The following is a 22787-nucleotide window of genomic DNA, read 5'->3' as shown; positions in this document are numbered from 1 at the left end:
CAACCTTGCTTCGGATCTCCGAGCAGAAAAGCAAAAGTTGGTTCGCGAGCTCCAAGATGCAAGACATCAGCTGGAGAAATCAGTTCTGCGCAACAACGAGGATTCTCTGAAGAACAACATTGCCGTGAGGGCTTTAAAAATAGAGAAAGGACGGTTAGTGGCAAAATTGTGTCGGGCCGAAAAGAAGCTGTTGGACGAGAAGTCTGAGTGAAGTCTCAGAGACTGGTCCCCAGTAGATAATGCACGTTTCATCCAGCTCGGCCAACAGAAAGACCTGAGATACTACACCTCCGAAAGAGGATCGAGCAGATGGACGCCGACCATCAGGAAACAAAGGAACTGCTGTCCTTTGCTTTGGAGGAGCAGAAGCAATTGACAGAGTGCATCAGAGAGCAAGACCAGTACATCAAAGAACTTAGAGAAAGGCCAGAGCTTCGGGAGGAATTCGGTAAGTCGACTGAAACCTTAAGAAGCCATGACATCTTACCCGCATCCGTGGAGGACAAAGACATGCATCCCCGATCCGGGACAGACAAAAATCCCCATGTGAATGCGGACCTGGAGTGGCTAAGACAACAGAGTCTCACTGTCCCTGTGGTTGGCCCTAAAATCCTAGACAAGATTGTCGAACTCGAGTGTGAGGTCTTTCAACTCAAGGAGTTAAAACATGATCTTGGGGTGCCTGGGTGGCTCAGTAGGTTAAGCAACTGCCGTTGGCTCAGGTTGCGATCCCAGGGTCCTGGGATCAAGCCCTGTGTCAGGGTCCCTGCTCAGCAAGGAGCCTGCTTCTCCCTCTCTCTCTGCCTGCTACTCCCCCTGCTTATTCTATCTCTCTCTCTCTCTCTCTCTCTCTCTCTGTCAAATAAATACATAACATTTTAAAGAAGAGGATCTCGAGGAGGAAGTAAAAGGACAACCGAGGATCACTGACAACCAGCAGCAGGGGAAGGTAGGACTGCTGCAACATTTACAAGAGCAGAAGCAGAACGTAGACCATCTTCCTACCGACAGGAGATGAATGTTAAACATGCTCAGCTCCCTTCAGTAAAAGACGAGCAGATTCAGAATTTGCAAGACACGATAGAACAGATGAAAGCCTGGTTGCCTGACAAAAATCCTCCTGTGAACAAAGACCTGGAGTGCCTGAAACAACAGAGTCACACTGTCCCTGTGGTTGAGCTAAAATCCTAGACGACACTGTAGAACTAGAGTGTGAGGTCTCTCAACTCAAGGAGTTAAAAGATGACCTTGAGAGGGAAATAAAAGAGCAACGGATCATTGACAACCAGGAGCAGGGGAAGGTAGCACTGCTTCAGTCCTTACAAGAGCAGAAGCAGAAAGTGGACCGTCTTCAACAGCAGCAGGAGCAGAGGAGCACTGAAGATGCTCAGCTCCTTTCAGCAAAAGACAAGCAGATTCAGAATTTCCAAGAAATGATAGAACAGATGAAATCCCAATTGCCTGACAAAAACCCTACACATTCCAACAGAACGCTGTGATGATGCTGAAGTGACAAGTCGGCCGCTTACTAGAGAGAATGGAAGTAAAAAACCATGATTTATTAAGAAGAAGAAGTTTAGGGCGCCTGGGTGGCTCAGTGGGTTAAGCCTCTGCCTTCGGCTCGGGTCATGATCTCAGGGTCCTGGGATCGAGCCCCGCATCGGGCTCTCTGCTCTGCGGGGAGCCTGCTTCCTCCTCTCTCTCTACCTGCCTCTCTGCCTACTTGTGATCTCTCTCTCTGTGTCAAATAAACAAATAAAATCTTAAAAAAAAAAAAACTGCCGGTCATTGGAAATAAGCCCCACACACCATGTCACCAACAGAAGCAGGAGAAGGTCTGAGATACCTCTGTGAGGTCGTGAGGCATGCAAGATGAAACTCGAATTCATCTCCGCTCAGTCATACACGCTCTGAAACCAAATTGCAGGGGCGGAATTTTCAGTTGTTCACCTGGTCGACATGAAGGTGAGGGAGACCTGGACAAGTGGGCAGAAACCTGCCCATTGGAAGTCAGGGGCTCCGAGCTGCCAACAGCCTGGTACGCCCTGACCACTTCAGACACACAGCACATGGGGCAAATGTACAGACTCTGGAGGTAGGCCTAAACCCAGCTCCACCACTTGCTAGATGAGTGGCCTTGAGCAAACTTCATCTCGCTGTTCCTCAGTTTCCCCCTCTGTGAAATGGGGTGAGCGACAGAGCCCATACTATTGGTTACTGGGGAGAACAAAGAAATCAATGCATGCAGTCAGTGCAGTCACTGGTGTGTAGGAAATGTTTAGGAATCTGAGTTGGAAGAGTTACACCAGGCCTTTCCAGAAGTATCTAGATGTTCTGCTGCTCACTGGACACAGCCCAAACTCAGGAGCATACGTGCATGACCCTGTACACTGTGGTCTCTGATGCTCCGTCCCTGCAGACTTGCCTCCTGCTTCTGGCATCCTTCCTCAGTCCTGCACAATGACATGCACTTCCCCCACATGTCCCCCACTCTCTCCTCCCTTCCTCACAACTGCTGACACTTAGAAATTCCTGCTCACCTTCTCCAGAACCCCCTCCCAACCTCCCCAGCAGGCAGGAAGACTGGATTAGGGGCTACAAGAAGAATCTCCATGCAGGCATGAGGCTTGGTCCTTTTGGGCGATGACAGTCCTGGGAAACTGCCCTTTGGTTCACCTCACCCCACCCTCCCCCGTCAACACAGAAGAATGTGCTAGGTGTCGCCAGGGAGCCATCCTGGGTGGGCAGGCAGCCAAAGGGTCAGCTTCTCCCAAAATGTGCAGAGGGAACAGGATGTCCATGATGAGGACCAAAGGAAGTTTCCTTGAGGACCTGAGGGGATCCAGTCTCTGCTCGGGCAGGATCATTGGCAGCTGGGTGCCTTCGTGGGAACCCGGGAGCTACATATCCTGCATGGGATTTTTCTCATTCCGTAAGATACTGTATCCTTTACTCACAACATCTGGCTTCCTCTTCTCCAACACACCAATGTCACCTCCATGACAACACCCAGTGCCGCTCTTCCAGGAGCCCCTGGCACCCTTGCATTTCTTCTCTTCCACTCCTTCTCATGCTGTATATGCCACGTGTGGAAGAATGTGGATTCAAGAACCAGACTGCTTGATGCCAATTCCCGAGTCTCCATTTACCAGCTGTGTGACACCAGGCAAGCTCCTTAACCTCTCTGCACTTTGGTTTCCTCATCTGTACAATAATACTAAGAATCCCTTTGTCGTGCTGTTCTTGTGAGGGCTCAGTGAGTTCATTCATGGGAAGCATTCGGAATAGCAGGTGGGATGCAGAACTTGTTCAATAAACACTGGCGACGATTCGTAGGACACTAACTTGTATCTCCCTCCCCCTCCACCACAGGGCTGTGAGATCCAAGAGGCTAGTGGCTACCTGCAGAGTTCATCCTTTGCCCCTCAGCACAAGAGATGACACAAAGCAGGGACTCAGTAAATACTTATGAAAATCAGAGAAAGGCAAAGAAGAGACGAGGGGAGGGTTGGAGTCGGCAGAGTGGAGGACAGGAATGCCTTGAAGGTTGTTTAACACAACTTCTGTATGACAAATAGAAAATTATCTAGAAGCGAAGAAAGCCAGATGAATCAATTTCCACATCTCAATCCCAGCTGCTCCCTCTAGACGCCCAGCATAAGCCAGGGGTCACCTCACCCCTTACCCTGCAGTCCCCAGATCAGCCTCAGCTTTGCACATGGAATCCCTGATTTTACTAACAAGGGACCTGTTTTCAGTTGCACGTTCACATGACTCCAGTTCTCAAGATTCATGTTTGCAGCCAAAAAGTTCATTAAATAGGGTTTCAGTGTGAAATCCTCCTCATATGGGTTAGGATCCTCTAACTCCACACAAGCAGCACTTTCTCTCCCTGTCACCAGCCAAGTAACACTCAAAGGACACGTGACGATCAGCCACTCAGAGCGGCAGGACTTGGGTGAATCGAATCTCAGCAGCATCAAGAGAAGATGGACTGACGCATCCATCATCAAGTAACAGATGGCCTGGCCGCATACTGCTTCAGCCTCACTCGGGGACACTTCTGTGACTCTGTGCTATACCCACCGGTACTATTACTGACTAGCTCCATACAGGGGTCCTGGACAATCCCTTTGGGGTGGGGCTAGGAGCCGCCACACTAATACTTCTTTCTATCAAGAGGTTTTTTTCACTTGTCACCAGATAGTTCCTAACACAGTGGAAGCTTAAAGGTCTTCCTTAAATATAAAACTGGCTTTGCAAGTTATTTAATCATATGATGCTTGAGGGGAGATACCAGTTGTATGTTGAAATGTGCTTGCAGGGTGCTTGCCTCTCAGAATTATGTAATGTTCAGGATTGCTCTTTTTTTAAAGATTTTTATTTTTATTATTTATTTGAGAGAGAGAGAGAGAGAGAGAGAGAGAGAGGAAGAGAGACAGAGAGATAGAGAGAGCATGAGAGGGAGGAGGGTCAGAGGGAGAGCAGACTTCCCGCTGAGCAGGGAGCCCGATGAGGGACTGCAGCCAGGGACTCCAGCCAGGGACTCCAGGACCATGACCTGAGCTGAAAGCAGTCTCTTAACCAACTGAGCCACCCAGGTGCCCCGAAGATTCCTCTTCTTCTAAGCCCGGCCAGCCCCACTCTGGTAACCAGAGCCACCATTAATTAACGTTCGGTACACTCTGATGGCCAGTACTCCAGGGCAGCCAGAAACAATGGGATGCCCACCAGTTCTTTCCACTACTACATAGTGTTCTCTCACACTGAGGCCCACTGATAGAAAGTCTGATCTTCACTGACTGGACACAGAGAAATCACAAGCTTCCTTGGGGTCTCAAAGAGTTACAATGGTCAGTCTGAAGACCAGAAAATTATAGCTCTCTACTCCCCTCATTGATAGGGATCTTCTTCCTCACTGGGTTTAGGGAACTTGGGGTATCATTAAAGCTCCTGTGTATCTAATCTACACCTTACACATCTGCAGTCACTGCACAAAGCCCATCTCCTTGGTAAGAAGAGAACCTGCTTCCAACCCCTCTGTGGGTACCAGAAAGGTAGTCCTTAATCAAACTGATGCATTGACATGACCTTTTAAAGGTCAACTCTCTTGGATATTACTTGAATACACATATTTTTGAAATACAACCTTCTCCCTCTAATCTATAATTAATTCACAGCTCTAAGTCATTGGAAATCTGTATCACTTGCCAGAAAGAGAAGGCAAAAAAATACAAATAAAATAACACCCGTAAACTGTCAAGACATACTGTTGTCTGCTGAAGGCACTGAAACCGAAATCTGCTCCCTCATTATAAAAAAAATTAAAGATCACTTAGTGTTAGAGAAGTGTTAAAGATGCAGTAGCCCAGACTGAGATGCCCTCGATGCTATCAAATCATCAGAGGAACTGGAAAAGAATTTTGTGTGAGAAATAAAATCCTGCCCGTGGAAGAGGGGGACTTGGTGTTCTTTAAATGCTGCTAGAATGCGCCCTCTCAAATCATCTCACATACCATGACTGGACATGCCCCACCCTCCAGGAATTTTTTGATGCCAATGAAAACAAAATATTCAAACAGCACCAGCTATAAGTCTCTACATCCAAGCCCACATTAGAGACGGTCGTAGCAATACAAAGTCCACTGGTTACCTCACCAGGATAAAGGCCATCTTTGAAAAAGTGATGATGAACATGATACTCAGTGATGAAAGAGAAAATGCTTTTACCCTAAGATCAGAACCAAGGCAGAGATCCCCACTTTTACCACTTCTACTCAACACAGAATCGGAAATTCTACCTATTAGGTAGGAAAAGAAATAAACGGCATCCAGATTGGAAAGGAAGAAGAAAAGTCATTCCTGCTTGCACACAGCATAATCTTGTATGTAGAATGCGCTAAAGATTCCAGTGTATACACACACACACACACACACACACACACTAAACATATTAGACTTAATAAATTCGTCCAAGTTGTAGGATACAAAATCAACACTCAGAAATCACTTGCATTCCCTTGCACTACCAATGAACAATCTGAAAAAGAAATTCGGAAAAATTCCACTTACAATAACATGAAAAAGAATAAAATATTTAGGAATAAACTTAACCAAGAAGGTGAAAGACTTGTACACTGTGTTTAAAAAGAGACAGCATGCCCCAAAGGGGGTCACCTGTACTAAACCCCAACATCAGCAAACCAAGATTGAACACCTAACCTAACCTAACCGCCATTTAAACCCCCCAGGAATGCAAACTTTAACCAGGCACCATGGAATTAGAAGGTCAGCACTAAGGAGATGATTCACCCATTTGACTGCTTCTGCTCCCCATAAGAAGGTGACCTCCTCTAAGACAAGGCATTCTTTGGTAATCATTTCCTTTTTCCACTCCCTTTCCACCTTTAAAAACCTTTCCTTTCCCACAGCTCAGCAGAGCTCCTTTCTACTTGCTCGAGGGGATGCTGCCTGTCTCCTGAATTGCTGAGTAAAGCCACGTTGATGTTTAAAGGGACTCAGGTGGATTTTCCTTGTTTCACAGATTTGATGGCACCACTGGGACCACAGGAGACTTCCAAGAGCTTCAGGGACAAGGAACACAGGTGAGGTACCCCACAGACCCTGGGAGTTCACGGCCTTCGTCATCACTTCCAAGGGCTGTGTGGAGGCTCACACTTGATTCTGAGCTCCACTCTCTTTGGGTCAAGTTCAGAGCATTTGCCCAGCTTTGGGGATTCATTCTGTTTGGCAGAGGGAAGCTCTCCTGTTGACTCCTTTATGGTACTTAAAGAGCAATTTGGTTGCACTTAATTGCTACCTTAAATGAACGGCTGCCTGAGCCTAGAGAGCTTATCGTCAGGGCCAGAGTGGAGGAAGAGGTGACAGTGGGCTTCCAGTGGGACTGAGGGGTCTCAAACGTGACCAGCCTAGGGAAAAGCACCCATCCCCTCAGAATTCCCAGGTGGAAAGCAAAACTCCCCAAACCCGTGATCTCAGTGGCTTGTCTGCACGGCTTTCCACAATCTGTCCTTCTCTGAGGGAGGTTGTTTGAATTCCTTCCCGACTCTTCCCAGAGGGTTTTGGAAATCAAGAGGCTTTGAAATAACTGAGCCTCGTCTTCAACGTCCATTCACTACGTATTTATTCAATATCTACTCTCTGGCAGGCACTGGGCCAGGCATGAGAGAGAGATAGATGGCAGTGCATCACCCAGAGAAGGGTGCTGTGCTTAGGAGGGCTATGGTCTAGCTGGGATGTCAGACATCCTCAACAACTATGTGCACACTAACTAGTCACTACCGGGGCACCTGTGTGACTTGGTCGGTTAAGTGTCTACCTTAGGCTCAGGTCATGATCCCAGGGTCCTGAGACTGAGCGCTGCAGGGGCTCCCTGCTCGGGGGAAACCTGCTTCTCCCTCTCCCTCTGACCCTCCCCCCTGCTTGTGCTCTCTCACTCTCTCAAACAAATAAAATCTTTAAAAATAATAATAATAATAATAATTAGTTGTTACCTCAGTACTATAAATAAGATGTACAAACTGCTTAGGAGGGTGTCTTAGTCCATTTGAGCTGTCATAACAAAATACCACAGACTTGGTGACTTAGAAACAACAGAAATCTACTTCTCACAGTTCTGGAAACCGGATGTCCAAGATCAGGGGGCCGGTATGGTCAAGTGAGGGTCATCTTCGGAGGCACAGACTTCTCCTTGTATTCTCACAGGGTCAAAGGGGCTAGGTAGTTCTCTGGGCTCTCTTTTCTAAGAGCACTAATCCCATTCATAAGGGCTGGAGCCCTTATGACCTTTCTCTTTTTTTGAATTTTATTTATTTATTTGACAGACAGAGAGATCACAGGTAGGCAGAGAGGCGGGCAGAGAGAGAGAGGGGAATGCAGGCTCCTGATGAGCAGAGAGCCCGGTGCGGTGCTCGATCCCAGGACCCTGAGATCACGACCTGAGCCGAAGGCAGAGGCTTAACCTACTGAGCCACCCAGGCGCCCTCCTCCCTCATGACATTTTGCTGGAGTTTCCCAGGAAGACACATGAAGCCTGATGGAGACAAACCGATGGTGCGGCAGAGACCACAAGCCCCGCCTTCGCGGTTCGGCTGTCGGGCTGGTACCATCCTGGGTGGAAGCTAAGCAAGTGGAATCTGGGGAGACGCGATTCGGTCTAGTAATGTCTCAAGATCTTGCTTAGACATGGTGATTCTGAGAAAAGGATTTGGACAGTCCCCCTTCACTGGGGCTCCTCACACTCCTCACCACTCAGCCTGGCCACCCAAACTGCCACCCCAGGCTACACCTAAGGCTTTGGAGGATCTGGGAAGGGGCAGGACAGAAGGGTGCTCAGGAGACTGGCTCTGGACTTGGACCACTGGTTTTGCAAAGCTGCTCTCCGACTTGCTAGCTGTGTGACTGTGCGCAGCTACTGGGCTGCTCTTGGCCTCATGCTCTGGGGGGATGAGCATAGTGGCTCCTGCTGGCATGCTTGGGAAATCAAGTGACTTAGTCCAAGTACAGTGTGTAAAACAGTCCTTGCGGTACTAAGTACTCAGTGAAAGACCAGACAGACATAGGTACTCTCATGGTTGTGGCAGCATTGTTCACAAGAGCCAAGGTATGGAAACCAACCAAGTGTCTATCATGGATGAATGAATAAAGATGTAGTAGATAGCTACAATGGACTATGATTCAGCCAGGGAAATTCTGCCATTTACAACAATAAGGAAGATCTTGAGGACATCATGCTAACTAAGATAAGTCAGACAGACAAAGACAAATACCATATGGTACCTCTATTTTTAAGACTTTATTTACTTATTTAGAGACAGAAAGAGAGAGAGGGAGAGAGGAGAGGGAGAGGGGGAATCTCAAGCAGATTCCACACTGAGCTTGGAGCCCAATGCAGGGCTCGATCTCACAACCCTGAGATCATGGCCTGAGCTGAAATCAAGAGTTAGAACCTTAACCAACTGAGCCACCCAGGTGCCCCCGAATGGTACCCCTCTATGTGGCATCTAAAAAAAAAAAAAACCAAAACAAAAAAACCAAACTTGTAAAAACAGAGTAAAGTGGTAGTTACCAAGGGCTGGGGGCGGGGAAACGGGAGAGGTGTTGTTGAAGGCACATAGTGTACCTGAAGGATAAATAAGTCCCAGAGACCTAATACACAGTATGGTGATTATAGTCGACAATGGTATCAGAAACATTAAACTTGCTGAGAAACTAGATCTTAATTGTTCTGAACACTAGAAGAAATACGAATTATGTAACATGATAGAGATGTTAGCTAGCAGTACAATGACAACAGTATTGCAATACAAAAGTATCAAGTCACCTTAAACTGACACAATGTTCTATGTCAAATATACATCAGTAAAAATAAAGAAATAAACAGTAGTTGTTCTAACACAATTCTGGACCCACAGGGCTGAGCATACAGGCTGGTTCATGAATGGAGGTCTATAGAGAGTTGTTTAATATAATTTGATATTGACACCACCACCACCACCACCACCACCACCACCACCATCATAATCATCACTGAGCCCTTCCCATTCTAATTGTTTGGGAAGCATTTTGCAGACCCTTGATTTCTTGGCTTGTGGTGAAGGGAAAACTCTAAGAACATACGTCCACCACCAGGTTTTCTCAGAGACTCAGAACATTCAGAAGCACATTTTGGCCTGGCGGTTGGATATGGACAGTGGCAAAGCAAAGGAGAAAGGAAGAATGAACTGGGAGAAAAGGTTCTCCTGAGCAGAAGAGCCAAAATTTTTGATGTGTCAGGAATGGTCTAAGTCCATGTGACACCTTTTTACATCGAAGCTCAGCTAAGTCAGTAATTAGTTTTACCTCAGGGATGATGGTCCTTCCTTTCTCCCTACTTCATTCCTCCCTTTCTTCCCTCTTTTCTTTTTGTTCTTCTTCCTTTCTTTTCTTCTTTCCTTCCTTCCAAAGGAGAAAGAACAAGAGTTGATGAGCTTAGAGATACACAATCAGGCCAATACCCAGACAAACCAGTACACCAAACACCAACTGAACCTCAAGCAATTCCCTGAAAGCCAGTTGGCTATATTTCCCATCCAGCGATCATCGTTCCCTGAATTCACCTAAACCCCTGAGATAAAGCTGAAGATGGAAAGATAGAGACAAACAAACGCAACAGGGCCCTTGGAGAATGGAAGTCATCAAGTCTTGCTTAGAGAGTTGTTCAAAGACAGTGCCTATAGCTGAGGGAGAAGTACGGGGAGGGAGGTTGGGTTTTTTCAACAGACCCAAAGGGAAATGGACATTGGAGGCTTTAAATGGGAAGGACTGTAAGGACGCCCGGGTGCCTCTGTCATTTAAGGGGCTACCTTCGCCTCAGGTCATGACCCCAGGGTCCTGGGATAGAGTCCCACATCGGGCTCCTTGCTCAGCAGGGAGCCCACCTCTCCCTCTCCCTGCTTGTGTGTGTGTGCGTGCGCTCTCTCTCTGACAAATAGATAAATAAAATCATTAAGGAAAATAGGCAGGACTATAACGGGAAGAAGAAACCTCAAGCAACACCAGGAGACTGGACACACTCCCTCAGAACACACACAAACGTGGTGGAAAGGCCAGCACAAGTAATTTAGACAAATCCCACGCATGGAATAGGAGTCAGACACCAACACGGAGATGGATTTTTCCCCCAGAATGAGTAGGGCACAGGGTCACAACCTCTACATGGGAGATTTTCTCCAACGGAGTTTAAATTCTTCTTTCTTCAATTCTACACAAGTGGTATAAAGTGACCTAGCATCCTAACAACCCATAAACTATGGAGATTTTCTTCTTTTTCCTAATTTCCATGTGTCCTCCTTCCCCAGATAACACTATGTCTGTTATGTGACCCCCATCAACAGAGACATTCATGAAGCCTACTGCTTAACAGTGTGTGTTCGATGGAGTTCCTGGCTGACTCAGTTGGTGAAGCATCTCACTCTTGGTTTCAACTCAGGTCATGAACTCAGGGTGCTGGGGTCAAGCCCTGTGTTGGACTCCATGCTCAGCAGGGTGTCTCCATCTAAACCTCCTCCCACCTGCTCACACTCTCCATCAAAATATATCTTAAAAAAAAAAAAAAGTGTGGATTCAAGAGACAACCTCTACGTGCTCTTGGTCAAGTCACGTCAACCTTCTCTGCTTTAATTTCCTCATCTATGTAATGGGAATAAGATAATAAGAGCACCAACTTCATAGGATGGTTGTGAGCATTCAATAAATTACTATTTAAATTTCTTAGAACAGGAGCGCCTGTGTGGTTCACTTCGGTAAGTATCCCACTCTTGGTTTCAGCTCAGACCATGAACTCATGGTTGTGAGATCGAGCCCCACACTGGGCTCAGTGCTCACGTGGTGTCTGCTGGGGATGCTCTCCCTCCCTCCCCTCCTCCCACCACCCGCGCTCTACCTCTCTCTCTCTCTCTCTCTAAAATGGATAAGTAAATAAAATCTGAAGTTCTTAGAACAGTCATTGGCTCATATTAAGTGATCAACAAATGACAGTAATCATTACTACTACCAGTAGTAGTGTGGGGGGGTACTACTCCTCCTCCTCCTACTACTACTATTACCACTGTGATTCACAAAGTCAGATTAAACTACCTGGACTAAGACAAAGAAGTGTAAAAATTGGGAAGAGGAGAATGTCAGGTTTTAACTTCTTCCTATTCTGGAAGGAAAAAGCGAGTTACCTAGGGAGGCATCACATGATTTCCATTTGGAACAGAGCAGGATCACAAGAAACCTAGGCTGGACAGTATCACTGGGTATAGTCTGAGGCGGGCATTGGAACAGACAGTACATTTCCAGCCTCTTCATGCAGAGAGCCTTCGCTGAATGAATGAGTCGTCACGAGCCATTTCAGAGAATCCTGGTGGGCAAAAGCTGAACCACCCATTCAAGCGATTCCAGAAAAACACCCAAGGATGTGTTAGGAGGGAATTCTCCCGAAAGTACCAGCAGAATTACCTAGGTCTGCCACTCCACCTCCCCCAAGGAGGAGAACTATACTCCAACTGACCTGTGGCTTAGCCTTCTAATGCAATCATGGAGAAGAACAAATCTAGGTACTGTTTCCCATGACAGTGTTTCTTCCCTGCTCTGCTCACATTTCTGGACTCTTCCTCAAGGGAGAAGAGAAATCCTGCCCTTCTGTACCCATCATCTATCTGTGTGTACCCAACCCCGGAAGCACACAAATGGCTCAGCTGATCTTCACTGGGCCAAGTGTAGCTGCAGGTCACTACACTGAAAGGCAAACGCGCTTTCTTCTGCTTTACGCAAGAGATGCCAGCGGACCGCTCCTGGCAGTGCTTTCTCTCCACGTTCTCCTCCTCTGTCTACCAGGTGGAGACAGGGTCTTACTTGTCAGACTAGGCCGGACGATACTCCAGCCTCAGCGGGGAGAGGCACAGCCAGTCCCTTCCCATTCCGAGCAGCGGGAACAGCAGGACTAAAGGCTCCTGAGTGGGAGCACAGTTGGCGCAGCTGGACGGGGTAGCGTGAGCAAGGCAGAGGCAGGAGGTGAGCTCAGAGAGGGGGTGGGGCACCTGATCATGTGGGGCCTCGTGCTCCCTGACAAGGAGGAGTAAGATGAGTGTGACTGTCTGACACAGTCTTTACCAGGTCACTCTGGCTGCCTTGTGAATAGATGGAGGGTATGAGCGGCTGGAGGAGACCATGGAAGCAAGGGGACTGTGGCTGTCAGGGGAGGAGGGATGGCGCCCGGCACCAGGGTCCGATGCAAGAGGTGGGAAGCCCCTGAAATGAGGCCTTTTTCCACCTGCGAGGGCACTCGATTTGTGTCAGAAATCAGGGGTGGAACTAAAGGGGACCTTGAACCTTCGCTGGTCTAGGCACCCTCATCTAAGGTCACATGGGCAGACACTGGGCAGAACCTGGCAGAAGCCCCAGTTCAACAGCCTTCTACCATGTGGCTCCTGTTTGGTCCCTGTCACCATCCCTTCTATTTCTGTGGTTTTGGAGAGACAGATCCACCAAGAGCTACTGCACTTCAGAGGCTCAGAGTAAAATTAAGAACAATTTGTTTTTCATTGATCATTTCTGCATTACACACCACCTACTTCCCAGAAGGACTTGAGACAGCTTACAGGAACAATCATCTTAAACCATCTGCTCAGCCATTGAGAAACATGTTTTCAGAGACTCCTTAAGGGCACAAGGAAATGTTTAAAACACAACGTTAAGTGAAAAACCTAGGATGTGACACTTTGTTCCCTATCATATTATTACATAATAGAAAGACAGAGAGAGAGGAGAGAGGGAAAAAAGAGAGGGAGAGAATGAGGAAGAGGAAGGGAGGGGAAAGGAAGGGAACAGAAATGGGGAGGAGAGGGAAAAAGAAATTGGAAAGAAACATTAACGGTGGTTATTTCCCTTCTTAAAATGGTCTGGACAGACCTCATTGTTAATAACATGGTACCCTGAGATGCTGCAACTAAGATGATTTTGAAGGGTAGTAACATCTTTTTAATGTTAATAGTTATGCATTTATAGGGGCGCCTGGGTGGCTCAGTGGGTTAAAGCCTCTGCCTTTGGCTCAGGTCATGATCCCAGGGTGCTGGGATCGAGCCCCACATCGGGATCTCTGCTCATCGGGGAGCCTGCTTCCCTCTCTCTCTGCCTCTCTGCCTACTTGTGATCTCTGTCTGTCAAATAAATAAAATATTTAAAAAAAAAAAGTTATGCATGTATAGATCAAATATGTATTTCCAAAATATAGCTAACACATCCAAACCATGTGTCAGCTCAATCTCATTCCTAGTGCAATCGAGAAATTTTATTACATTTTAACTTTATTCCAATTCAATTAATAAAAGTAATTTTCTCTGAGCTAATAAAATTAGTTGGCACGGGAGCCTGGGTGGCTCAGTTGTTTGGGCAGCTGCCTTCGGCTCGAGTCATGGACCCGGGATCAAGTCCCGCATCGGGCTCCGAGCTTCACAGGGAGTCTGCTTCTCCCTCTGACCTTCTCCCATCTCATGCTCTCTCTCACTGTCTCTCTCGTCCTCAAATAAATAAAATCTTTAAAAAAGTAGTTGGCACTTTCACCGTTCGACTTGGAAATGTCCTTGACCAGACTGACGGTTCATGAGGTACTCTTTCCACCTCCGGGTTCCTGCGGGGCACATTCTGCTAATGGTTCTGGCAGTTCATTCTTCGAGTCCCATTTTCTCCTGCCTCCAAGACCAATGTTCTCCCTACCCTTCCCACCTCCATTTACAATCCCCCTGAGGTGCTCTGGCCGCCAGCTGATGCCTGGTTCCAAAGCCATTGCTACCTGGTTTACCTTTAGGTGACCTCTGCACCCTACGTCCAGGTACTGATTTCTCTTTCAGTTAGGTACTGATGCTCGAGACTTAGTGGCTTAAATCAACAACCATTTCACTATCTCCCTTGGTGCTGTGCATTGACTAGGTTTGGGCAATTCTTCTGCTCTATACGGTGTCCACCGGGGATGCAGATATCTGCGTGGCACAACTCCGATGGACCATCTACGATGGTTTACTCACCTGGCCAGCAGCTGGGGTCAGGTGGATGCTCGCATGGGACCGTCAAGCGGAGTGCCTCACGTCTCACCCCCGTGTCTTTTCAATGCAGCCTGAGCTTCTCACAGCATGGCATCTGGAATTGGAGAGGCAAGAAGCAGAAACTGCTCAGAAATCCCGGGACGTCATTTTCGGTGCCTTCTGAGGGCTAAAGCCAGTCATGGAACAGTACAGATTCAAGGGACACCAGCTCCAACCCTTGGTGTGAGGAGTGGCACATACACAGGGAAAGGGAAGGGATGGCTGGAGCCAGCCTGGGAGACGGGCTGTCACAGTGCCCCTGCCCACAGCGAGTGTCCTTCACAGCCGGGATGAACTCTGCAGACCGCTGCTTCTCGAACATCAGAGTCCCCGTAATGGCCCGGAGGTGGAGTGGCAATGCAGCTCTGACTCTATGGATCTAAGTGAGTCCTAGGAAGCCACATCTTACAATTTTCAGGTGATGGCAGATGCTGCTGGTTCACACTCGGAGTAACAAGGATGCTGTTTGTATACTGGAGGTAGCCGAGGGTTAAAGACCACAGACCCGAGGTCAAAATCCATCGCTACCTCTTTTTTAACTGTGGCTCCTTGAGTATCCTCGAGCCTGTTTCCCCACCTGTTGAAATGGAATCGTGAAACAACTGCAAGAACCAACAGGAGGAAGGACGATATGGTACCACTGACGCTCTTGTAGCTGTGTGTCAGGGGCACTTTACTTCATCCCCTTTCTCCCCTGTAGTGTCTTCACCTAAAATTAAAGTGGGAATGGGAATGACCGTACCTACCACATAGCGTGGTGATGAATCTTCAGGAAAACCTGGAATGAACACACAGTGAGTATGTGAGAAGATGTGGGATATATCCTTGCTCCCCTTTTGCCTTTCTTCCTTCTCAACCACATCACATATCCCAGTAGGTCAGCATTTGTTATGATTTTGGGGGCAGACCGGCTGGAAGGAAGCAAGGGCTGAGTTTTAGAGGTCAGGGAAGTTGGAAGCTAATCCATAGTCTAAGTCTAACCATGACCTACTCCATGGAAAAGGGGGAGTTTGCTTCTCCTCCCCCAGTGGACTGAAACCAAGAGTCATAAGCAAGAGTCGTAATTGTCCTGGAGGCCTGGCAAGGAGCTCAGCTCCGTCCTTTGCGGGATCAGTGGCTGCTGTGATTAATGATCCCTGCTGGGAAATTCAGCTGTGCCATTATCACAGTGAGAAGCGTCACCAAATCCCAGAAAGCTCCCAAGCGAGTTCCACGTGGGCTATGCCCCCAGGGGGACCCTTGAACCATTCCTGGAAATCGGAGGCTCCGGACCACTGAGGAAAGTTCAAGTCTGTGCGGTCATGTATTCAGACTCTCTTGTAGTCACTGAAATCCGTACAGAAAACAAAACGGCTCTCACGACGTGATGTCAGGATGGGAACCAAACTATCTGACCTGGGAATAAGGCCACAAATGACAAGGCGAGAAACAATGCTTGATGTTCATTTTGCATTTCACGCTATGTTCTGAGATAACGTGTACACATGCATTATCTCATCATTACAGCAACCCTAGGAAGAAGACAGCATAATAACCCCCATTGTCTATATAAGGAAACCAAGGACACAGAAATGAGGTGAGCTTCTCAAGGTCCTACAGAGACGTGGCAGGGTGTGTCCTTGAAGTCACATCTACCTGACGACAAAAAATGCTGCACTCTTTTTTGAGGGCTGGAGGCAGGTAGCATCTCACAAATGAAAATAAATTTTCTCTCCTGGATCAGTGACTAAGATGTTGGTCCCTTGTTCCAACACAGACATAGACCCCTCGGGAAGAGAGAGTAGCCATAATAAAGCAGGACTTTAGGAAGCTAACTCCTGAGTTCTAGTGACCAAGGCAGAACTGGGACAATCAACTGCTCTAATCCCATCTGATCTGAATACACCAGTCCGTGCATATGGGATCTGGCACCGTATACCTGGTTGACTCGTGGTTCTGGGTAGGATGCTCTTGGCATCTGTGTTGGGCACTGTACTATGTCATTTTCCCTCCCATGCAGGCCCCTTCTTCCCCAGTGGGCTGTGCCTTTCTTAAGGACCCAGACCTTATCATGTCTTGCTTCCAACCCTCTGCACTGCCTGCCCTGATGATCCCTCAGAGAAGATCCTCCTCCTGACTCACTCTGTCTCTACTGGCTCCTCCTCCAACCTCCCCTCTGGAATGCTCTGAAAATGCAAATTAAATGAGCTCACTCCGACTTAAAAATTCCACAGAGATCAAGTGTCCTTCAGCACAGAGCATCCAAAGTCCTTCCTAAACTCATCCTGCGCCCTGCCCTCACCATATCTGGCTCTCTAGCCACACCCGGTTACCTGCAGCTTCACAGCGGGTTCTCACTTCCCCGCTTTTACCCATTCTCTTTCCTACACCTGCAAGGTCTTTTTCTCAACTCACTCGCCTAACAGTATGCCCTGCAGCGAATCACCTCACCTCTCTGAAACAGAAACAGGCAGAAATGGGTTGTTCTGGGAGCTAGTAAAAAAAAATAAGAAAATGCAATGAGGTGAAACATTTCTTGACATGTGCCTGGCATTTTATATGTGTCACTCCATCTAATCGTCACCAACAACCCTATGGGATAGCCCCAATTGCTTTCCTGTCACGGGGTGATTAGGTCCTGAGTGTCACACAGGTAGAAGGTGGTGGAGTCCAGGTAGCCAGGACCCAAGAGCTCAAACACACAAACCCTCCCCACCAGACCAGGCCCCTGCGAGCTACCAAGGCTGCATAATTAATGTGCTGGCCCAGAAGGGGTCACCCAAGCATGAGATCACTGAGCTGATGAGTAAATGGCATCATGGCAACCGCAGGGCCTGGAAGGGGCCAAAAGGTTGACCATCCTCTACATGGAGCATCTCCTGCTTCATGCTCTTTACACCGGAAGAACGTCCCTATGATAGCATTAACCATAATGTTGAGTAATAATAAAAATACCACTTCTAGAGTGTTCCCCATGTGCCATCTTCTCTGTGAACTTATGTATGTATACATTCTTTTTTCATTTAATCCTTAAAACAGTCCATTTTACAGATGAGGAAACTGAGGCATAGAGAGGTTAGATAACACGCCTAAGGGAGCACAGGAGCACAGGGTACAGTTAGGGTGATAGTCTAAGGCTATTTGACTCAAAGCCTGTTCTCGGAAAACCCAGGTTACCCTGCCTGTACACTCTCCCACCTTATATGCCACCTTCCTCGATGAAGTTGGAATGGCCTGTGTCCATCGGTATCGGACCCACCAGGACAGTCCAGCAGGTGTCTCTCAAGGGGCCCCACTGCATTCATTCATTCCTTGTGCCTCACAAACCCAAGGACTGAGGACCCTATAGTCAGTGGTGTTCAGAGACTGAAGGTTGCTGGCAAAACTTATGAAAGACAGGCACATATGACAGAAAGAACCCTCAATAAGTATGTCCACTTACAATTACTTACTTAAAAAAAATTTTTTTTTAAGATTTCATTTATTTGACAGAGATCACAAGTAGGTGGAGAGGCAGGCAGAGAGAGAGAGAGAGGAGGAAGCAGGCTCCCTGCTGAGCAGAGAGCCCGATGTGGGGCTCGATCCCAGGACCCTGGGATCATGACCCGAGCCAAAGGCAGAGGCTTTAACCCACTGAGCCACCCAGGCGCCCCTACAATGATTATTTGAAAGACCAAGAAGACCAGAGTGCCTCTGCTGCATTGAACAGCACATTCGTTCCTTGTCTGGAGCCAAATGACAATCATGTGCCCATTAAACAGACGTCTGTGGAACCTCTGCACAGCGGTGAGCAAAAGCAGGTGTAGCAAAAAGGTGGTCAGGTGAGCACGTCATCGTCTAAACTATGCTGAGCTTCTCTGGGTTGTAGGTGACAGAAGACGACTTGCATTTATTTAAGTAGAAAGGAGAGTTTCGTATTTAAAGAAATATGGCAGAGGGCTCCTGGGTGGCTCAGTGGGTTCAGCCTCTGCCTCCGGCTCAGGTCATGGTCTCAGGGTCCTGGGATCGAGCCCCATATCGGGCTCTTTGCTTGGCGGGAAGCCTGCTTCCCCTTCTCTTTCTGCCTGCCTCTCTGCCTACTTGTGATCTCTCTCTCTGTGTCAAAAAATAAATAAAATCTTTTAAAAAGATAGAAAGAAAGAAATATGGGGCTATCTCATAATATCCCTGAGGAAGAATTAAACTGTGGTCTCAAGAGGGATAGAAGTTAAGAACAAGAAAAACAGAAGCCATGAGATTCTCTTGCTCTCAAATATTATATACATATATATGTGCATATATAAATATATACACTATAGACACTCTGTAAATTTTAGTTGTTAGATATATAAATGTCATATATGTTTTTATATATCTTTGTCTCCTAATTCCTCTGTCTCCTGCCACACTCTGTCAAACCACCTTTTCTCTAGACATCGGCTTCAGCTTTTTCTTGTGTAAGGCAGAATTCTTGCTTCACAGAAACTGATTCTGACTGAATTTAACAGAAAAAGAATTTATTGAAAGGCTATCAGGAAGGCAAAAGAACAAGACAAAACATGAAAAAAACCAACAGGCATAAAGAGAAGCTCGACAGCCAGACACCACCAACATTCCGCTGCAGACCGAGCCCGGTAAGGACGCCACTGCTGCTGCTCCTGCGAACCCACCGTCTCAGCTTGTCCACCCTCCCCACCTGCTGGCCCCAGGCGCCACGAGAACAGTCTCTATGTCACCCCTAGCAAGCGTGTGAGCTTCTGTTATGCAAATTTACAATTGTATCTAATACACACACATACTACACTACACACACGCACATACATGTTATAAACATACAGATACACACACACACCCCCAAGTAGAGAGAATGGTATAAGGAACTCCCATCACTAACTTAAATAATTCTCAACACACGGCCCATCCCCACAGCCCCCATAACATTTTGAAGGAAATATCTTTTTTTTTTTTAAGATTTTATATGTTTATTTGACACAGAGAAATCACACGTAGGCAGAGAGGCAGGCAGAGAGAGAGAGAGGGAAGCAGGCTCCTCGCCGAGCAGAAAGACCGACTCGGGACTTGATCCCAGGATCCCAAGATCATGACCAGAGCCGAACACAGCAGCTCAACCCACTGAACCACCCAGGCGCCCCTTGAAGCAGATATCTTCATCCTATCATTTGACCCACAGCTACTTCAACATGTGTCTCCAGAACAGGGTTTCCCAACCTTGACATTCCCCACATCTTGGGCCCCATCATTCGTCGCTGAGGGCCCTGTCCTGAGCATACTATGATGCTCAGCAGCACCCCTGGTCTCCACACACGAGATGCAGAGAGCCTCTTCCTCACTCCTGCTTTTGACCACCGCATATGTCCTAGACGTTGCCAAACATCCCCCAGGGAACAAAACTGCCCTTGATGGACACACACATAGATATACCCACAAAACTATCATCACTCTTTAAACATTTCAAAATAATTTCTCAATATCATGACATGTCAAGTCACAGTGCAAATTGATCTGATTATCTCGTAAGTATTTTGACTCTCTGTATTTGTTAAATCCTGAGTGAGAATAAGACCCATAGCTTGCCATTGGTTAACAAGTCTCATGAGCCTCTTTTAATTACAGGCCTCACTTTCTCCCTTCTCTTTCTTTAGCCTTGCCATTTATTTTCCTAAGACATCAGGTCCTGTAAGTGTGCCTGGGTGGCTCCGTTTGGCTAAACATCTGACTCTTGGTATCAGCTCAGGTCATGATCTCAGGGTCCTGGGATCCAGCCTCTGGTGGGGCTCCCTAATCAGCGGGGAGCCTGCTTCTCCCTCTCCCTCTGCTGTTCCCCCTGCTTATGCTCTCTGGCTCGTTCTCTGTTAAATACATACAATTTATAAACAAAAGAAAACAAAGAAACAGTCCATAACTTTTTAAAAAATTTTTTATTTTATTTTTTTAAGATTTACTTTATTTATTTGACAGACAGAGAGAGATCACAAGTAGGCAGAGAGGCAGGCAGAGAGAGAGAGGAGGAAGCAGGCTCCCTGCCGTGCAGAGAGCCCGATGCGGGGCTCAATCCCAGGACCCTGGGATCATGACCTGAGCCGAAGGCAGAGGCTTTAACCCACTGAGCCACTCAGGCACCCCAATCCATAACTTTCTGACAAGAGCTAAGGGTGTAACATATTACACCAAACATGCAGATCACGATATCCCAGAACCCAAAGGACAGAGCCTTGCTAAGTGTCATCAAACGTTAATTTATGGGTTCTCCCAATCTCGCTGAATGTTTTTTCAGATAATGGAAAGCCCAGTGCCAAAAAAGCTTTCATGAAATGCATCTAAATGGTAAACACGCTTGGTCCTTGTACCCTGGGGCCTATCCCAGAGGGCTCTGAATCTCAGAGTCTAGAGCATCTGTCTTTTCTTTAAAAAGTCCCTAGAGGAAGCGCCTGGGTGGCTCAGTGGGTTAAAGCCTCTACTTTCGGCTTGGGTCATGGTGTCAGGGTCCTGGGATGGAGCTCTGCATCGGGCTCTCTGCTCAGCAGGGAGCCTGTTTCCCCCTCTCTCTGCCTGCCTCTCTGCCTACTTGTGATCTCTCTCTGTCAAATGAATAAAATCTTTAAAAAAAAAACAAAACGCCAAAAAAAACCCCAAACCAACCCGAAAGTCCTTCATATTTTGCTGGTTTGCACTGGGTTGGGTACAACTATTTAGTCTCTGCAATTCCAAACCCAAACTTCTCCTACAATGTTTAGGCTGCAGACACAGGAAGGCATTGGAAACTGAGACAGAGAAGAGCAGAGAAATTATAGAAACTATCCCAGAGAAAACCGGCTGCAGCAGGAGGCGGCCTCCAAGGGTGGGTGGCGGAGACGTTGAGCTAGGCTGGGGCCCTGTGTGAGGCCCAGGAAGGGAAGGTGCGGCCACAGAGGGGGCGGTAGCTCCGGAAGCCCTGGCCCCGAGGCCTTGCAGACCCCCAGTGGCCTCCCGGGCCTCACCCCCAGGCGCTGCCAGCGACCCTGCACCTGGCGAAGAGCAGTCCGGGCTGCAGGTGGACCGCATGGTGTGTGGGGACATGTCCGGCGGCAAGCACTACAGCGTCTTCACCTGCGAGGGCTGCAAGAGCTTCTTCAAGCAGAGCATCCACTGCAACCGCAGCTGCACCGGCGGGTCCAACCATGACTGCCAGATCGACCCGCATCACCTGTGCCAATACTGACTCCTGAAAAAGTGCTTCTGGGTGGGCATGAGGAAGGAGGCGGTGCAGTGCGGCCGCATCCCGCACTCGTTCTCTGGCGCCGTGGCAGCCTCCTTGGCCAGCACCCCGCGCTTGGCACTGGCGGCCAACAGCGGAGACCACTTCCCAGGGCAGCCGGTGTCGGAGGTGACCGTGCAGCTGCTGCGAGCCGAGCCCTACCGCGCGGGGTCCAGGTGCTTTGGTGCGGGCGCGTTTGGCGGTGCTGGGCACCGACAATGTGTGCCAGCTGGCGGCGCGGCTGCTCTTCAGCACCGTGGAGTGGGCGCGCCACGCCCCCTTCTTCCCGGAGCTGCCTGTGGCCGGCCAGGTGGCGCTGCTGGCCTCAGCTGGAGCGAGATCTTCCAGGTGAACTTGGCGCAGGCGGCGCTGCCCCTGCACAGGGCGCAGCTCCTGGCTGCCGCCGGCCTGCACGCCGCGCCCCTCACGGACCAGGTGCGCGCCTTCCAGGAGCAGGTGCACAAGCTGGGCTGCCTGCAGGTCCACTCGGCTGCCTCAAGGCCATCGCGCTCTTCACGCCTGACGCCTGTGGCCTCTCGAACCCAGAGCACGTGGAAAGCCTGCAGGAGAAGTCGGAGGTGGCCCTCAAGGAATATGTGCGGGCCCAGTACCCGTCCCAGCCCCAGCGCTTCGGGCGTCCGCGGCTGCGGCTCCCGGCCCTGCTCACCCTCCCAGCCTCCCTCACCTCCCAGCTGTTCTTCATGCGCCTGGTGGGCAAGACACACACCCAGACGCTGATCCGAGACATGCTGCTGTCAGCAAGTACCTTCAATTGGCCCTACGGCTCTGGCCAGTGACTTCGCCGGGCCGGCCACGCCATGGCTGGGTCAGCACACCTCAAGGGACACGGATGCTTTGGCCTCATGCAGGGCTCCCAGGCGGAGGACCTTGGCTTCTCTCCTCAGACTCCTATTTTTAAAGACTGTGAAATGTTTGTCTCCTCTGTTTTT

General features: G+C 48.5%; 1 pseudogene across 1 annotated transcript; it reads left to right on the top strand.

Moving 5' to 3' along the window:
* The first annotated feature begins 1865 nt into the window (after positions 1 to 1865).
* On the top strand, positions 1866 to 22785 carry LOC308359411 (nuclear receptor subfamily 2 group F member 6-like; annotated as a pseudogene). Its single transcript has 4 exons — positions 1866 to 2095; positions 6545 to 6605; positions 14473 to 14737; positions 21491 to 22785. The product of its transcript is annotated as a nuclear receptor subfamily 2 group F member 6-like (transcript).
* Positions 22786 to 22787: the final 2 nt, after the last annotated feature.

The sequence above is a fragment of the Martes martes genome (assembly GCF_963455335.1).
Source record: "Martes martes genome assembly, chromosome: 18".
NCBI lineage: Eukaryota > Metazoa > Chordata > Mammalia > Carnivora > Mustelidae > Martes > Martes martes.
The sequence above is the reverse complement of the archived record's forward strand: the minus strand, read 5'-3'. Positions and strand labels throughout refer to the sequence as shown.